The sequence below is a fragment of the Buteo buteo genome, chromosome 9, assembly GCF_964188355.1.
Source record: "Buteo buteo chromosome 9, bButBut1.hap1.1, whole genome shotgun sequence".
NCBI lineage: Eukaryota > Metazoa > Chordata > Aves > Accipitriformes > Accipitridae > Buteo > Buteo buteo.
This window is the reverse complement of record NC_134179.1, coordinates 28,742,675-28,761,585: the sequence shown is the minus strand read 5'-3', so window position 1 is coordinate 28,761,585 and position 18,911 is coordinate 28,742,675. Positions and strand designations below refer to the sequence as shown.

The 18,911-nt window shown below is 50.3% G+C and overlaps 1 protein-coding gene across 1 annotated transcript in view; it reads left to right on the top strand.

Moving 5' to 3' along the window:
• The first annotated feature begins 8,072 nt into the window (after nt 1–8,072).
• The window catches only part of TAGAP (T cell activation RhoGTPase activating protein), a 44,500-nt gene continuing 33,661 nt past the window's right edge, over nt 8,073–18,911 (top strand). The window contains exon 1 of the mRNA XM_075036805.1: nt 8,073–8,156. The gene's annotated coding sequence lies outside the window, so the exon portion shown is untranslated. The remainder of the gene's footprint in view (nt 8,157–18,911) is intronic.

Here is an 18,911-nt window from a genome sequence, read left to right as displayed (position 1 = left end):
AGTGGTAGGGGCTCGCTGCATGAATCGCTTACGCAGAGATGCATGGCTCCTAAGTAGAAGCTTCAGAGCTTCCAAATATAAAGCCTGGAAGTGTATTTTACATGCCAGCTGATCTGGTCTTCCATTGCTCCTCCTGCTCTTCAAAACTAGGGCTGTTAGCAGAAATGGGCTGTTTTCCAATAAGAACTTACTGGGAGAAAAAAACAGTTAACAGGAAAAAAAGAAACAAATAATAGTTACATTTTGTTCAAAGTTGTTTGTAGAAACATTGTAAAAAAATCAAAATTTCAGGTGTATTTTTCTTCCTTGTCTTCCCATTTCTTTCCTTTTAACCTCTGTATTTTTCTATTTCTGGTGAGAAAGTAGAAAAGAAACAAAAAGAAAAAAGCAGGTGATTATTTAGCAGAGAAAGTTGGGATGCTGACTGCTCTGAGATCAATTTTTACTTTACTGACTTTTTTCAAAAGTAACCCTTCAATATACATTGAAAAAATGCCATTTTCTTTATACATAACACAGCCCCGGCACTTGCACCCATAGCATGGGGCTGGATTTACTTCTAGTTTTATGGATCTGGCCCCCCACTATTTTACTTAAGCCTGGTACTTTTTCAGAGTACCAACGGAACAAGACCGAACAAGGCTCCTCAACTTACATCCCCCTTTTTCTGATATTAACAATGTACATAAATCCCTTGCAATGGACAGGAATGGAGCATCACAGGAGTGCCAGGCTGTACTGGGACATGATCCCAAGAGACAAGAAGGGTGAATCACCTCCCCGGAGCCATGCGTCTATTGGTCCGGTGCACCATCTGCCACAGACCAGTGGGTCCTCCTGGGAGCTTGAGAAATGTGTATCTACTGCAGATAGTCATGGATGTCTGGCTTGCATGGTGTGGCAGGAAAAGGGACGCCAGTATTTGCGGTTAATGAAGTCCAGTGCAAAGCTGCATCCCGCAGTGATTTATTACCTTGGAAAGCAGGGATGTGATGCCAGACAAATAACTGGCCCTGCGGGAGGGCACGGCACCGGGAAGGCAGGACGAGGAGGGTGGGATGATGATGATGAGGAGGAACCTCCCAGTGCCACTGCTGCTGGGGACAGCAGCAGTGCCCAGCAGAGCTTGTGGGGGGGATTTGTCACAGCTGGCTCTTAGAGACCCTGCAGCAGAGCCCCTGCGGGGGCTCTGAATCACACTGATTGCACAGTCAATAAAGAAAATCTCACCAGTCCCCATAACCAGGCTGTTGGCTTTTAAACCTCTTCAGATAAAAATCTGTTTATTGCTCTGTTGTTAGAAGATCAGAGTAACTGCGCTGACTCCAGCAATGTTAGTAGCACAAAGTAGCTTTGGAAAAGAGTTTTAATATAGATAAATTCCAATCTAGAGGCAAATTCCAGTCTGGTTTATTCCATATAAGCCTGGAGCCATGCCATTGGATGGCTAGCTTAAATTGATAGTCCTACCGCTTATTTCAGAGGAACCACACTCTGCCCACGCTGATACAACCAAGACCAGAAATCCTTCTCTTGCATATATTTGTAAGTTCCTTCCCAGCCCGCCTGACAGCCAAACTAGCCCCTCGCCCTAAGGGAGTACCTGCAGGGCAGCTCTTGGGGGTGCTGCTGGGGGCAGTGGGGCAGCAGGGCACAGAACAGGTCCCAGGGGGTACAGGGGAGCCCTGGCCCATGGCGGGCAAAGGAGCTAGCCGATGCCACCCATCTATGTGCCACTGGGAAATACTCGCTGAGGGCTGCCTGTCCAAAATGTCAGCTAGTGGAACTGGCTGCAGAAATGGCCAGGGCATGGACCAGTCAGGGTATGTCTACACTAGTTGATTAAGCAGCACTTGAGAGTCCTCCCTGGCACCGCAGCATAATTATCTATAATCAGTATAAATTCACAGATATATATCACAGATGAAGTGTTAAGAGCCAGCCCTGGCACCTGTTTGGCCCATGCCTAGTAGCACTGCCCTGCTCAGCCCCTGTCCTCTTTGAGGCAGCAGCGTCCCAGGCTGTTCCCGGTGGGGAGCAGAGCCCTGCCTCGGGGCGGGCAGCACTGGCTACCGCGGGCTCAGCTACCGCAGGCACGGCCTGAGCACCAGCAGCATCTGCAGGTGGTTTGGTTTGGCAGTGCAGCACTGCCTCGGAGAGAATCTGGATGCTCCTGCCCAGCGCCACCTGCTCCAAGCCCTTCCCGCTCCCCCGCAGCCGTGGGAGCTCGCCCCAGCCTGGCTTACCCCTTTCCTCCTTCTCTTCTTCCATTTCCCCTACCCTTCCTGAATGACGCCAGCTATACAGCGATAACAAGATTTGGTCCCTTGCTCCCATCGCCTCGGTCACCCCCATTACATCCCCCACCTCGTCTGTTCCCACCGTGGCCAGCCAGGCAAGGCCCCCTGCGCCGCAGTGCTTGCGTGGCGCTGGCTGCACCCACTCACCTCACTGCGGGAGGGAACCTGACCCTTCCCCTTCGCAGATGGACAGGGAGCTATGGGTGATGATGCCCCGGTGATGGTCGAGGCCTGGCCATACTGGGGGGAGAGGTGGTCCCACTTCCAAGGTGGAGCAGGGCCACCCCCTCCTTGCTGCTGGCCTCAGGTGAGAAACGAACTGGAGGAGAGGTCCAGGCAAAAGCTCATTTAAAGGACTCATCCCCCCCAGGAGCCTGTTTCCCCCCCCCGTTTTGGTGGTCCGATGTGCCAGGGTGGTCACAGCTGCCCCTTCCCCGGCCTCCTCTGCATGTGCACATGCACAATGTGGCCAGGGAAGGGAAAGTCCCTGGGAATTTTGGTGTGTCCCCTGGGAAAACCTGGTCGAGGAAAGGCAGCTTTACCTGCCAGCACACCTCCTGGAAACCCCCCGGGCTGCCCTCTCTGCTTCTGCTTTTGGTGTCTCATGGGGTTTGGTTTAAGCGATCACTTAATGTGAACCACGTGAAATTTCTGTGTTCCTGCCAGTGATGGATTCTTTCAGGAGAAGAAGGAAGCATTTGGGTTTGCCATTTTCACAAGGACTCTTGCCTAGCATGGTGGAGGGGGGGTGAAGAGGCTTTTAGTTCCTCCTTAAGGATTGTAGAAGTAGGTTTGTAGGTGTGGGGACATTTCTGAAAGTCCCGAAGAAACAGAAGTCCAAGGTTTTAGAAATGGGTTTAGTTTTCAGCTAGTGCTGGCCCTTGCCTGCTGAAGAATCTGGCCACCTAAAAGTCTCTCCAGATGGCAAAATCATGTCCCTGTATATCTCTGAAGGAGGTAACACTTTGAAAGGCTTTCCGAATGAGTGAAAACAAGTGATGCATTTGCACCTATAAACCAGCAGCACGTGATTAGCCCATCTGAGGAAGAATGACTAAACTCTGGATTTTCAGTCTTTTTGGTGGAGTGCTTTGAGCTAATAAAGGAGTTTCGACTTCTCTGCCAGTTTCAAAAAGCAAATCATTTGGTACCAGGGTTGTTCAGCATTCTCAGTACCCTACATCCCACCGCAATGTGCAGAGCAGCGGGATACTTTTTAGGCTTTCTCTCCTGTTTTCCTGGTTATGGTCAAGTCTTCAGGCAGTTCTTGTGGATGCCTGGGATGAAGACCTTGTGCAGTGCATGTAGGTGATTTTACTAGGTAAATGGATTCCAGTGAGTACACATGTAATTCCACAATCTGCAGATGCCACTCTTGTGTTAACTGCTGTGTCTCGAAATGAGAGTAGGTTACAGGCTAGAGTAAGAAGGGCTGGAGTTTAACTTGTGGCAGATACTGTGATATCCTCCCTGAAGCAAGAAAAGATTTCTGTTAAGTGGAGGAAAACCCCTGAAGAGAGAAAGTATGATGTAATTGATAGTCAATACTGGCATAAATGGGTTCAAATTCTCCCAGCTCTTGGACCACAGGGCAAAGTTAATTTGGTTCCTCTGTGCCTGCTGCAATCTTTCAGCAAAAGAGATGTGTAGGGTTTTTTCCACCAAAGTAGCAACAACACTTGGGAATAAAGTTTTTCTTCATGACATAATATGATTCAGGTTCAATAAATCAAATGAAAATGACCATTTTCTCTGTGCAAATTAAAGACTAAACACTGAATCTGACAGGTATAAGTCTGTCCAGGTCCAGGTTTTGCACCACCGACCTGACATTGGCATTGCCCACCTGTACTGGCTTTCTAAGGGATTTCCAAAGAGGGCGGGGAGGTTTTACCGGGGATCACACAGGAAGCCGGGGAGGGCATGGACACCCAGTAAAGATGTCCAGTAGCTTCAAAGAAGCACAAAGGCTGGGAGACAGCTCAGCTGTCCTGCAGGGGGGTGGTGGGAGCTTCTCATGGAGCTATTCTTGCACTGATGAGGACTCAGGCCAGAAGGAAGAAATATGTACCCCATGTGGGAACTTTTATGCAAACTATTCTAACAAGGCATTAATTTAATTTTTAAAACCATAAAAACTGAATGTGCTTTCTGTGTGGAAATAGCCAGTTCCAAGGCCCTGGACCCTGATGAAGTAATTTATTGCTTTTATCTGAAACATGTTGCATGCGCTGGATTGACTCTCCACATCCCAGTACCTCCCACTTCCCAGATTTAGTCCTTTGCTACCGAATCGTGATAGGAAACGTTTCACCCTGTGGAGATAGGATTTGTTTTTAATTCACCGAGAGGAGAGGCCATCGTCAGAGACCTAAGGAAGGGAGTAATTTGGAAGGACTTCTCACCTGTCTCAGCCGGCAGCCAGCGCACTCCTTCTGCAGGCGACAAACACCAGAGATGGGTGAATCAAGGAAGATCTGCACCCCATCCCCGCTGTTGGGCCCAGGGCCCTGCTTCCCACCTCTGCAAGGAGGTGGTGAACTACTGCTAACTCTGTCTCTTGCCCAGAGCTGGGTCTGCTAAAGCACATAAACCTGCTGCAAAGCGCAGCGGTTTCTGCAGGACCTGCCATGGCTCCCCACCAGGCAGGAGTGACCCTTGGGTTCATGCCTCAGCCTCTCAGGAGACCCTCCAGCATCACAGCCCAGAGCTAGGTCTTGCTCTCCCTCATATTTGGAGTGAGAGGAGGAACATCGGGTCTGATATTTTCACTGGTGCCAAAATGTGTGCACGTGTACATGCATAACTTGAAGGACATTGCTCATTTAATCTTCGCTATACGCACTTAGTAGGTGAAATTGTGGCAACTGTAGAGTAACAGGAATAATGGTAACAGAAATAATTTGCATTACACCGGTTCAGGGAGAGGAACAAACTTGTTATTCTCTGCAGTGCAATGCTCTTTCTTTGCCCTCCTGGCGACACATGGATGCAGGCATCCCGAGCGTTGTGCTGCCACCAGCTGTAACCCCGTCCCCACCCCGGGCGGCAGTCGGGAAGGTTGCGTTTCCCTGAGCATCCCCCGCCTGCTCTGCAGAGAGGGTGCCTCTGCCTGGTCCTAGGTGGGTTCAGAAGTGGTTCCTAGCTGACCTCCCGGTGCCGCTTGCTGGCAGATATTAAACCAGATTAAGAAATTGGTGTCTGCCCTCCCACGTGCAGCTTGTTTGGGAGTCTGTACTGAGCAGTGCTCATGGCTTTGAATGGAGGCGGGATGACAGACAACTCTGTCACTGTCATAAGCTGATATGGTCAGAGCTTACGATACAAGGAAGTAGACTGGGGAGAAAACAGACCTGTCTGGGTCAGGATTCATCCTCACTTCTGCTGCAGTGTGCAGCTATTTCTATCTCTCTATCACTAGCCTCGTGATTTATCCTGATACAGCAAAGCCAGCAAGAGACAGACAGCACCACCACCACCCCCGCACCCAGTACCATATTTTAAATTCAAGCTGGAGGACTCCCCCAAACTGGAGTCCTGTTGGGCTCAAGCATGAGGACAACACCCTACAGCATCTTAGGAGAATAACCTTTCCGCAAAACATGTTTAACTCTGCGTGCTCTGCAGTGACCGCTGTGAGAGCAACATGGCCTTTGTCACAAGGAGACCTTTTGTCGAGCAGCTGACTTCAGAAGATCTTCTGGTAATAATGAGTCAATGTTTATCAAAGAAAAAATCTGCTGCTCTCGTAACAGAAACATGTACACAATAAGCAATTTCAGTGTTCATTTCTTTGACTTCTGATTGTGTATTTTAAGGTATTTGTCAAAGGTAGGCAGCAAAAACGGCCATGATAGCACAAGCATGGGGAACAACCATTGCATTCAGAAACCAGCTCCTCTGCAGGTATGAAGCAGTGTCACCTATTCCTGTCACACAAGCTCCCACAGGCGGAGATGCCACAGGAGTAAATGTACCAGTGTCCAGCTGGTATAAAACAGGTATAAACCAGGATTGAATATACCTGTGTCACTCCTGTCTTTCACTGTTCCTAGCAGAAAGGGATTTTCTAGTATCTCACCACAGTGCTGCTGCAGCTTCATGGCCATGCGTGCCAGCACCTTTCCCTGCAGAGAGTGCGAGGTGACTTCTGCTACTGCTTTACTTTTCTCTGCTGATAACAACGGGGAGCATCGCTCATCTCTGAGAAACTGCATTTGCTTTGGGTTACATGGGCTGGGGCACCATGGGAGTGGTCTTAGCCGGCTCGACCTCCCATCACCCTTCACAGGGCTTGGTCCCCGGCACCCTCAGGGAGCGTGCTGTGCCTCCAGATCCCCTCCGTGTTCCACAGGTGCCCACCATTTGCGCTGGGCTGGTTTGCACTGATTCAGTGAGGTCTCGGTTTCTGCCCTCTAGGAAACTACTCAGTTCCTCGTCTCACCTCCAGCTTTGGCAGCAATGCTTGGTGCACGCACACACACGCGCACACACACACTCACCTTCTCCTCTGTGACATCCCAGCAAAAGGCTGAGGCTACTTTTCCACTTCTCCCAGGAGAGAATATCTGCAGACACAGATAGTAGGGCTTGTTTGCCATTTGTAAACCGCATGGAGTGATATGCTGCTAACAATCTTCAGGAGTAAAAATTGAGAGTTAGAGGTGAAAGCTGCTGAAATTCTGCTGAATTTGGGACAAAGTTTCAGGAAAAAGCAGATGGCATTTTTAATAATTCTTTTTCCACTCAGTAAATGGGGCCAAATGTTCAGAAAGTTGTCTGTAAATATATGACCCTGGATTTCAAGTATCTCAAAAAAATACTGCAAATACAACTTTAATAAGACAGGCATCCCTCAAAGGGCAGTAACCTGCCCTTTATTGGCCTCATGTCAACACTTAGCAGCAAGGAGCCATTTCTTGCCTCTGATGCTCCTCTGCTGTGTCACTTGTTCCTGAAATAGCCTTGTTACTTGGCGCCCATGCTTGCATTCAGATGGCGGGTGGCCACACAGAGCCTGCTGTCCTGAAGTACATATTTGAGGGATTTGAGCTCTTTAAGAGGCAGGCAGCTCCCCCGTGGATTTTCAGGAGGCAACTTACCTACCTCTAATTGAAGGCAGCTTGGTTACCTCTGCAGGGCACCCGGCTTGCTTCTGAGAGCCCAGCTAGGCTCACCGAGTGCAGCCTCCTCTCACCCTACCTTACAGAGCGTGGAGGTCTGTATCCAACTCGGCTGCTCCAGGGGCCTTTTATAGTCAGCGCAGAGAAGCGGGCACTTCTGGGAAAGGACATGGCTCTTCTTCTCCCAAAGCCGGCTGCAGAAGCAGGGAAGGAAGGTCGGTGCCCTACAAGCGCCCATGTCTCCCCGCTGACCGTAAAAGGAGGTTGGGGGAGCAGCCCCCATTCAGACGCTGGTGCTGAGGTTGTTCTAATTTGGGCAGACACCCACTGGGGTGCCTCGGCCGGTGCTTTTTAACAAAGTCAGGGCTTTGCCTACGATGCTGCGGCTGTGCACCAGGCCAGCCCAGCGCTGCCGTGCCCGGCTGGCTGTGCAGGGCAGCGGCCGTTGTGCTGACTGCTGTGGGGCTTGGAGCCCCGGCACTTGAGGGGAAATGCAGCAGCATCCAGGAGTCAGGAGCACAAAGAGACTTTATCCTCTTCTACACACTTTATAGCAATGACTCCTTTAAATGCTCAAATCCCTCACCTTTGTGGGAGCTTTGCTGGATGATGGAAACTGATGACAAACTCATTCTTGTTTTCAGCCCCTCAAGACTGTGCCTTCCCGCCGGTGTTCAGCACCATCGCTCTTATTCAGCAAAGGTTTGAGCAAGCCATGGTTGCCTTCAGCCAGGTACGTACATCATGTGCCATATACACTAGTGCCTGCACAGATGTTTAATGCCCAGGAGCAAGGCGATATACCTTGGCTTGCCCGTGCATATACCATGTGGTGCCGCTGTCAGTGTCTGCACTAGAGGACCCCAGGTGAGTTGCAGAAGAGGGAGTGTATATGTGGAGCCAGCAGTCACGGGTGCAGAGCGGGGGCTGCTGTTGTATAGGGGACGGACGGGAGAGGCGGTGGGAACTGCATCTCCTGGCATTGCCCCCAGCTGCTCTTCTCGCCCTCCCACCAGACCTGTGTGAGCCTAGCAGGAGCTCAGACTCTTCCTTGCGTCTATCCCATCCCATGACAAGGGCTGCCAGCACTTGCTCCTTGTTCATATTAGTTTCTGCCTGTGCTGTTGAGAAGCCTCCATTGGCAGTTTCCCCTGCAGAGCATTTAGATTCTTTGCTTTCCAACTGTTTTTCTTTCCTTTGGGTAGCAAAGCCTTTAAAACAGGCAGAAGAGTTGGCTGTGACAGCATTTACTGCCTTATTTTGCTACAGGTCATGGCTTGCCTAGCCAAACCGGTGGGAAATTTCTGCTGATGTTAGTGGCAGTGCCTCATTCCTTCATTAAACTGACTTCCAATAAGCAGAGGAATGCTACCATTTGAACTGCAGCTACTTCACTGCAATATCCTCTCATAAACCTAGTCCAGTTAGTCAAATGGCACTGCTAACTGGGCACGGTGGTGTTGCAAGTAGGCGCGTTATGTGTTAAATAAAAAGCTTACAGAGGAAAGGCAGGAAGGGCAGCAGTATCTTGGGTCTTCAGGTAGTGAAAGTCTGAGTCATTGAACATTCCTCACTTGGGGAACGGGGCAAGTTGTGCTGTACGAGCACTTGCAGTGAATTATTCTTCAGTTATGTCTCTCTTCAGAGTGAGCACATTTTTTGCATTCGTTTCTTGACATGAACATCAGGAGCTGTCAGACTGTGAGAAAGGCTGAGTTTAACACATTTTCCTTTAACTGGAAACATTCCTGATTGAAGTCTGTGCAGTGGCTCTAATGTGACACCTCCTGGCTTGCCATACGGCTCCATCTCAGAGTCCAGAATCATCATACAGCCTGGGGGGACAGGTGGAACTCAAATACTGAACAAGTGCCCAGGATTCACTGCTCTGTTTTCTTTGATGCCATAATTTACTAGGTGTTACAATCAAAAAATACTATCACAACCACCACCACCACCTCCCTCCCCCACCCCCCCAGCCCTACAAACTCCAGGAGCCTGCAGGGAAAAAGGGGCTATTGCTGCCTCTATAGGAAGGAGACAGCAGCATCCCTGTGTTGGCTGGTGATGGGTGACTGGCTGGAAGGGCAGTCTCGGACCCCCTCCAGCCCTGAGTCCCTGCCTCCTCCAGCCTCTGGCTTTGGCTTTCAGACCTCTGTCTGTAAGAACAGACTTGGCTGCGCAGGAAAGCGGTCCCAGTGCCTCATCCCTGCTTTGTGTACAATATGGGTCCTCCCTCTCATTTCTGCAGGAGGCAGCATTTACCAAGAACACAGTGCACTCCGGTCGTGTAATCCACGTTGTTGTGTGCTGGTGCCATCAGCTAATTTGCAGCTGGTGCCAACAGTTAATTTGTTTGTGGCCTGGGTGTATGGGGGAGGGAGGTGTGCTCTGGCAGTCTCCCCTGTTTTACCACCCCTCCAGACAAAGCCAGTTTAAGATATCTCAGCAGGACAAGCAAACATCACGTGCCAGCACTGGGCTGCCCCTACACTAGGAAAAGGGAGAGGGCAAGCAGAAGAACCAGGAGAAATAGCCCTTGGGGACCCAGGTTTGTCTGTTTGCGCTTCAGGTGGTAAGCTGGGGCAGGACAGAGCAGGAGCTGCTGCTCCTCCAAGCAGTGGTTCAGCAGTAGCTCCTTTGCCCGGAGCCTTGCCTGGCTGCCCGAGGAGCACTGCTCTCCAGGTGGTGTGGGCAGGAGAGCTGTGATGGTTTTCACACTCTCGGTAGCTTGCTCCCCTGGGTGACTGCCTGCTTTGCCTATCCCTCGAGCTGGTGCTAATCCTGCCGAATAGCCTGGGCAGAGCCCCAGCTGCTTCATCGGCACCTGCCTCACAGAACTAATGGCCAGAAAGGCCTTCAATCAGCTCATCTCGCAAAAGGAAGTATCATTTCCACTGAATACATTTGAGTCGACAAATACACAAAAGCTCTGAGGCGCAGAAGAGGCTCGTGTGAAAGTCAGGTTAAACCCAGCTTCCTTTGTGCCACAAACACAGTCGCCCCCCGAAACCTCCCAGGCCTGTGGCCAAGCCACTGGTGGCTTCATCGTGACATAAAGCAACAGAGAAGGCCCACAAAGCCCTATGGAAAGAACTTTTTGTTTGTCTGTGATTAGCATAAGCTAATCAGCCTTTAAATGAAAAGTGTCTTTTGTATTCCAAAAAACATTGCCACCTTGGGCAACACTCCAGACTTGCTGCCTGCAGACATGGTCTAGAGCCTCTGAACCTACAGAAGCATACATAGAAAAGTCTCTATTACACTTAATAGCAGGAAAATTGTCACAAGTTGGAATTGTCACAAGGAACCCACCTTCATAAAGCTGTCACCTTTTAGGATTCAGAGCAGTCACAAATGGAATATCCCCTGAATTTTTCTCTGCAGGTAGTAAGCTATACAAATACCATGGAGCACTTACTGGAGCGTTACCCTTCATAGCTACTATACGGCGAGGATGAACCTCAAATGGAGGTGAAAGCCTTTGTGACGTGGTTGCCAAACCCGTGAACTATCCAGTCCTGACTGTTCTTGGTCTAAATGGTGATTTTTCCTTTCCCCTACAGAGGTTCGCAAACTACCTGACTGGGCTAATGCAGGTGATTGCAGTAACTGAACCATAAGTCATTTCCAGAAAGTTGATGAGTTTATTCATCTTGCAGATTCAACTGCCTAGAAACTAGTTTCCTCCAGCTCCCAGACCAGTTCCTGGTTGCAGTAGCATGCAGGACATGCTCTAATCAACTAGTGCTGATCCAGACATTGACTGAAGAGTTAGCTCATGAGATAAATTCACTGCAGTGCCTGGTTTCTGGACCTACTGAGCAATTATCAGCAGCATTAGGAAAAGGTAGAATACTCCCATACTTACTTTCGGGTTATTGACCAACATGCCAATCAGAAATCCTTTGGATTTATGTTGGAAAACTATCAATGACAAACTTCAAGAAGTAAGTAGGGCAAATGTTTTGTTTTAAAGCACACATCCTCCATAGCAAACTGAGACCCTGAAGGAACTTATTCCTTGGGATGTTGTCTAGAGGATATTACCTGACAGCTGATGTTTGTTTTTCTACAAGGCATCTTCTATACCTCTGAGGCTGAGTTTGCATATTGCTTATTAGGTGCTAACTTCATTACCCACTCCTGGCAGGGAAGACATTAAACAAGGTGCATCCTGTTCAAACATTTATGGGGTCAGGATTCCTACCCCAAAGGTTTTCCATTGGGTTTTCCATTGACGTAGTGTTGGAGAGGTTAGTGGACCCAGACCAACTCTTGCCATGACTGCAGATGCAATTGCAGAAAGTGAGAGGAGCAGTGTACTGAAGACAACACTCACCTGGGTTTTCAGGAGTGAGGCAAGTCTGATCTGCAGCTTTTATTATGACATTGGGAAAGTCATTTAATTAACCACTGTCTTATTTTCCAGCCTGATAGTGAAGCTAGCACTGCATTTCCTTGCAGAAGGAAACAGCTGCACACTGACAGAACAAGGAGTGGGGGAGTTTGGGCTCTGTGTGGTCTTTTCTGTGTTGTTCTGGCTCCTTCCCCTACCCAGGCAGCCAGGTCCAAGCAGAGAGGCACAGCGTGTACTGAACTCTCCTACAGAGATGCTGGATCCCATCCCAACACTGAAGATCTGATTCCTGTCATCATGCAACCACATTTAGTCACCTTTTTTTTTTTTTTCCAATGGTGTGACAGACTTGCTTTGCCAAGCTGAGAAAGCTCAGAGAAATATCTGCAGAGATGCAGAGGGGGGCAGAGATGCAGAGGGTGTGAATCATGCAGAGTTTGGGGGCTGACGGCAGAGACCCTTATGTGAAAGGCTGTGGTTAAAGGAGGTGGGAGGGTTTCTTGTTGGCCACAGGACTCAAGTGGGAAGGTGTAGATGAGTCAAGTGAAGGTTGTTGCAAAACAAGATATCTGAGGGTGAAATCAGTTGCGTTGCTGGTAACAGTACGGAGTTTTATGGGTCAGCTCAAAGCTTTGATTTCCATCCTATACCCTCCTACTACTTCTTGGCAGCCATGCTGCTCATGCCCTTCAGTTTTTCTCTTCATTCACTTTTACTCTCTTCCATTTTTCATCCTTTGTGTGCTTATACTAGCTAAATGCTTTAGCTCCCTTGTTTAACCAGCTGATGATAGTACTGTAAGTTTTCTTTCATAGGCTGACTGATGGGAAATAACGAGTCAAAAAATAATACTATCACAGCACCAGCTGTATGTAAGCATAGTGGGTAGGGTGCTGCTTTTCAGGGGAAGAGTGGGCATTCACCCCCTGCTCTGGTCCAGATGACCTGTATCATCTTCAGTGTGACATTTCAACTCTCTGCACCACAAGTCCCCATCTGTAACACAGGGTTAATAATGCTGCCTTTCCTCATAGGGATGTGGTGAGGAAAGGAGTAGTTAACAACTCAACATAGTGATTGGGCTGATTGATTCAGACGTAGGCATAAGACAATCAGGAACTGCAGAGACCTGGAGCAAACCCAAAAGATGAGGTTTTTTCAGGGTAAGACTTGTCCCTTTATTAACTGTTAGCATAACAGCACTCTGATCCATGTGGGATCCCTCTTTTTTTTAAATTCAAGTAAAAAGTGAAAGTATTTCATATTAATTGAGAGCAGTTTACCTGGGAAAGAGTTTTGAGAAAATGGGCCTATTTATAAACACAGAAGTAACATATTCAGCTTCTCAGGCGGGTTAGTTCAAAACAGTTCATAGAAACTGAGTTCTGCTGAGAAACTCAGAGACTGGCTGACATTATTATAGAAGGTGTCTGCTTTCTTTGGAAATGTAACATTTTGAAAAAAACAACACTAAAAATACCAGTCAAACTAAAAAGCTTGTCAATGGGAAAAATATGTCATCATTGTTGGCAGAGGTAACTTAAAACTTTCATTCTACCTGTTTTCTAACTTTCATGTCAGCTCTAGAGACTTGGCCTGCATGACTCCCCTTTGTGCTTTTGATAAATTACAGTCTCATGAAAGCTGCAATCCAAATTTATTCAATAAACACCAAAACCATGGTTTTCACACCCAGAAAGCTAAAGACATTTTGAAACAATATCACCTGCCACTGATTGATGTCACCACACACATATGTATGTCTCCAAGACCAGTGACTGGGGGCTATGGTCGGATGAATTCAATGGGGTGAATTGGGAGCTGAGGCATCTCCCATAGAGGGGTCAGCCTGCAGAGCCCACACTGCTGGCGGGACAAGAGGTGTCCAGTTTGCAGTGGACCAGCTCATCAAGGCATACACACAGCTTTAAAATGGTTGGAGGGACTTCAGATGTTACTGCCCTGTTCCTACTTGTCACCGTTCCCTGTCTGGAAGTTATAGCCAGCTGCAAAGGCCAGTGGGTGGGATCTCACAGCTCTGGTACCAAGTCTGCTACTTCTGTATTGCAGTGCTGAGTGATGGGGTTTGAAGTAAACTGGAGATTTCCCACTGGAGAAAACCTGGGAGCACTGACTCCGTTTTACCTAAAGACCGGTGGGAGCAGGACACTCACCTTGTTTAAAGCAGTACAACTTTTATTATGTGTCCAAGCCTTAGTTGTAACCAGCTTATCTCTAAGCTAACCATTTCATTTTATTTCTAAATGAAACTCTCAGGCAAGCCAGAAAAGGTTTTCCTGACCTCTCTGCATACATACAGCTATTCCCATCTATGTGCCGCGAGAAATATGCAGGGCAGGTGCAATGTTGCTACTGGAGACATCTAGGACTTAGCTGAGTCCAGTAGTACTGCAGACATCTGGACAAACTTTATCCAGAAACAGCCAGCACTCTGCAGTGCTCACAGGATGCTTTTAGAATACAGGATTCTGTGGGGTTTTTTTTAAAATGTACCTAGAAGAGAGAGCTTGTAAATGGCCTTAGAGGGATGGGGGCTTCAGTATTGTGGCCCTGTCAAAAGACTGGTCTGAGAAGAGATAGCCTCAAACCGAGAGATGTGCTGACGAAAATCAGGAGCATTGCATTGCAGCTCTTGGCGAAGGCTAATTAAAACCTGTGACAGCTTACATCCTGTCTGCTGGTGGAAAGGAAACATGCTGTAGGCGTCCCAAGGCTGACATTAATGCCTGGCATTTCCCCCGCGCTGCTGCCGCGGGGTGGGCAGCACAGCCGGCTGCGGGCCGGCACACAGACCACTGGCACTCGGGGCCTGGGAGAGCCAGCAGACACCGGACTGGGACGGGGGGCTGGGGGGAGCAGCGTTGCTCTGATGGGGGTCACAGGCTGACGGGGGGGGGGACTCGGTGCTGACACCTCTCTCTAGTTCACTGCCGTCCCTTCCGCCTCAGCAGTTTTCTGCATGGCATTTACTGCTGAGCTTGGAAATCTTGGAAAGGCACATACAGCCCGTTAACGCGCAGGAGGACCTGTGCTCCCAAGCCCGTCAGGAGCGCCGGTAACCCTGGCCGTTGCTGGTGATGCCTCCAGGACCTCCAGCCAGGACCTCCCTGTGCTCGGCAGCACGAGGCAGCCTGCGGAGGTGTCCTGCCAGCAGAGCATCAGCCCCGGGCTCGCCGGGGCACCAGCTCTGCTAGCAAATGGGGCACTCTCACTGGCACAGGGTCGTCCCTCTCAGAAGGTGCTCAGGTGTTCCCAGCACGGCTCTGCCCGGGCCAGCCAGCCCTTGCCAGCAGCTCCTCGGCACCCCCCAGAAACTGGCGTGAGCTGGCTGCCCCCGGTGGGTGGCTTGGACGAGGTCTCCCTGCTTGGCAGGGTGATAGCTTTGAATAGCAAAGAGGTGGGCTGCCCTGTGCCAGGTCTCCCCAGACCCAGGCCCATGCTACGTGCCAGCATTGCCACGCTCTGTGTTTGGCGTCTTCCCAGTCACCGGCTGAGGAGACGACGAAGCACAATCCTCTACCCTGAGCTCAGGGCATGGGCAGGACCTGGCCATGCTGGCAGTGCAGCCCTGGTCCCTTTGGCTCCCTTCCCTACCCAGCAAACCCACTTTACCCCCGTTCATTTCATAGACACAGACCTGGGTGTGAGATTCCCTGGTGCTACGAGAGCATTTGGGAGGCTACGTCCACAATAACAGCACCGTCTACCTCCTCTAAGTGGGGCTGCCCTGTGCAGCACCTCAGCCCTTGAGCTGGTTCCACAGGATGCTCCTTGGGTGGTCCTGGCATGTGGCTGCTTTCGGGGCACGCAGAACAACCCCAGCTTCCCCACGGATGCTGAAGACTTTCACCTTGGCCGCCCGCACCGCTCTCCCCTGTAGGGGTGGAAGGTTTCTTACCAAGCACGAAAGCAAAGCCGTTTCCTCTCGGAAGACACACCACAGGACCTTTGCACGTTTCCTCTGTGTGCAAAGCACCAGCAGACGCCACTTTCCGTGGCAGCCGGCTGCCTTGCCCTGCCCTGCCGGCTCCCCAGTGGCAGCTCCTGTCACCTTGGCCAGCCCACGGAGAAAAGATCAGTGGAAAGCACTGGAAGCTGGGCAGAAGAAGACCTGCGGGAAAGAAACCAGGCAGAAGGGGTGGGAGCAAGCGAGAAAACATGTCCCCTCCTCAGCCTGGCGGGAGGTCCCCAGCCCTGCACTCACGATGGGCTGTCACCGTGACTGGGAGAGCAGGCGGACTGCTAACATCAGCACAGTAACTGTCTGTCCAGCCCAGGGAGGAACATTTCAAAACTACAAATCACACCTGGAAAAAGCACCAGCAAGAAGCAGGGAAAAAGCGTGCATCTGCATCCTGGCACTCCCCAAGGAGTTCCCTGTAAGGCCCCCCAGTGCAGGCAGAGAAGTAAAACTTCCAGGTGGGGGAATCTAAGGCAAAGATGGAACAGACGATTAGTCTTTCACACTAATTGGGGCGTGCCTGTACCCCAAGCCCTAGCTGCGCAGACCCATGTGCAGACAGCAGCCACGTGCCAGCTCCTCTGCACTGGAGAGCAGCAGCCCCTCCAGGGCCCAGACCCACATCCCACCATGGTCCTTCATTTCTGCATCTCCTCAGCTCCGGGGCTGATGGGTCAAATAATCACAAACACAGAAGTCTCTTTTTCAAAAGAATCTTGAGAGCCTGAATCACTTCTGCACTTGGGACTTAGTGGTGGCAGCCCACAGGCTTTTTGGAGAGCATGGCCCCATCCCTCTCCACATTTCTGTTCCCTGGGCTCATCTAGCACTGGCTCGCACAGCCCTACGTTAGCCACTTGTTTCCAAGTTCTCCGTAATCCTCCCAGGGAGCCTCTTTTCCCACCCTCGCCCCTCACACTCGGTTGTGTCCGGGGGAGACCCGTCTGGTGTCCAGCCCCAGGTGAGTCCCAGGGCCGACTGGAAAAGCAGATCTGTGCCCTGCTGGCAGCAGGCTTGAAGGTGAGCTCCTCTGACCTGCAGTGGTGGAAGGACATTGCTGGTCTGCACAGGCCCACTTCGGTGCCCAGAGCTGACCTAGGTGGGACTCCAACCTAAGGCCACAGCAAAGCCAGACTAAATGTTTCAGGCTTAGGAAAGTTTGGCATTTTCCTTTTCCACCTGATTTGCAGTCCACTTGTGCTGCTGATTTCCTGCATGCCCACAGGAAATTCACTTTGTCTTCCTCCTCAGCATCCTCCCCAGGGAAGAACACTGAGATTTATGGGTGAATGAAAAGCAGCTAAGAGCTGGGTCCTGTTGTCACCCCAAAGCAAGTGTACTTGGCATGTACTTGTGCAACCCACTTGTGCCAGTGGCAACATGCACCTTTGAGAACAGGAAAGATGAGCCACAGAGGGCTGCGGGGCCATCCCGATGCTATGATAAGCCCCACAGCTGAGTTGAGCCAAGTAATGCTCATCATCCCCTTGATCAGGTGTGCCTGAAACAGTGTCCGTCCCCTGACAGAGAGCCTTCGGTGCTCACTGAAACTGGGAAAGCTGGGCAAGTCTCATTGCAGAAGGGCGAGACAGCTCCAGGTTTGTTTGGAGATCAGCTTCAAACCGTGCCATGGTGTCAGCCTGTACAGACTATTTCAGCCATTAGCATGAACAGAGCCAGAGGGTTTCCACCCACTCCCTGTCTGTGCTCTCACATTTGGCAGGCTTTTAATCCTAGTCACACAGTTATCCAGTGCCTCCACTGCCAGGCAATCTTCTGCTAGCCAGGGCCACGAGTACTTAGCACCCAGGTTCAGCCAAGCACGGGTGCCTGCAGCCTTACATGGCTGCCAGGGACCCAGAAGGGCTCTGTCCTTAAGAAAACAAAGGTCAAAATGGGTAAACACAATGACAGCTCTTACAGCATGACACCTACTACTGGTACTCTTTCTCCCATCCACACATCACCTCCCACAAACAGCACCTTTTACTTCAGTCTCTACAAAACTGGTTAATAGTTAAATGTCAACAAAAGCAGCAAAACCTTGCAATTCTGCAGCAGCCCTGAGCTCCCTGGTACCACACAGCCGGCACAGCAAGCAGGGGCTCGGGAGGAAGCAGCCCGTACTGTGTACGTGGGTGTGCTGCTCTTGTTGCACAAGAGGAGGGTGTTACTGGATTATCGCTCGTGTTTCTCATTCTACACGTGACGCTGTCACCTGCTCTTTAGAGGAAAAGGCATGCCGTGAGTCGTGAGCGAGACAGGGGAACAACCAGATGAAGATGCAGTTGGCTGACATCAGAGAACCTTCATATGCCTTGGAGGTGTGCTTCACACCGTATTGCTCTGACTCTGCTCTCTTTGAGGTCCCTGAAGATTTGAGTGTTACCTGTCATGGTAACCAGGTGTAAATGAGGTAGAAAATCCATCTGCACTTCTTAACCCTCCACGAGAGAAGGCAGACTGGAAGGCGCAGGATCCCGAGTCGGTCTCAATGCGGTTCACTGGAGGATCTGTGGCCACGGATGGACCTGCGGTTTGCCAGAAGCAAATGTCCTCACTGCCCTTCCAGGGCAAGTGCATGTGTCTATAGGCCACCCAAGCCAATGGAGGACCCTGGTGTACTGCAGATAAGCTTGCGTGTTTGGGTTTCATATGGAAACACAACCCAGGTGCTGGACCTGTTACATCCTCAGACACCAACCTCATCCCTCTTTTCCCAGGCAGCAGTCACATCCCACTGTCCACTGCTGGGAAGCTAAGTGGCAGGCTCCTAGCCTCCAATTACATCTTTTAAAATTCAGGCATTGAAGGATCCAGGGCTGAGGCAGAGTCATAGTGGTTCCCCTGCTCCACACATATTGGTGGATTAATGAGAAGAGGCCTGGGTGTGGAAATTAGCCCCATAAAGCTACAGTCTGAGGCAATGCTGCTGGTTTTGCATATGAAAGAAATGGCAGTTGCTGAGATTTCAAGTACCCGGTGAAATTCAAGGGACTCCAGGAGCTCCCACTGGAGGATAAAGTATCTCCTTGGTGCTTCCCATGCACGTCCATCAGTGGATGGGCTATTTCTTTTTAAATCAGTTATAGCCATAAAAGCAAAATGCCGTTTGCTTTAATGTCAAAATGAAGTCCCACCAAGTT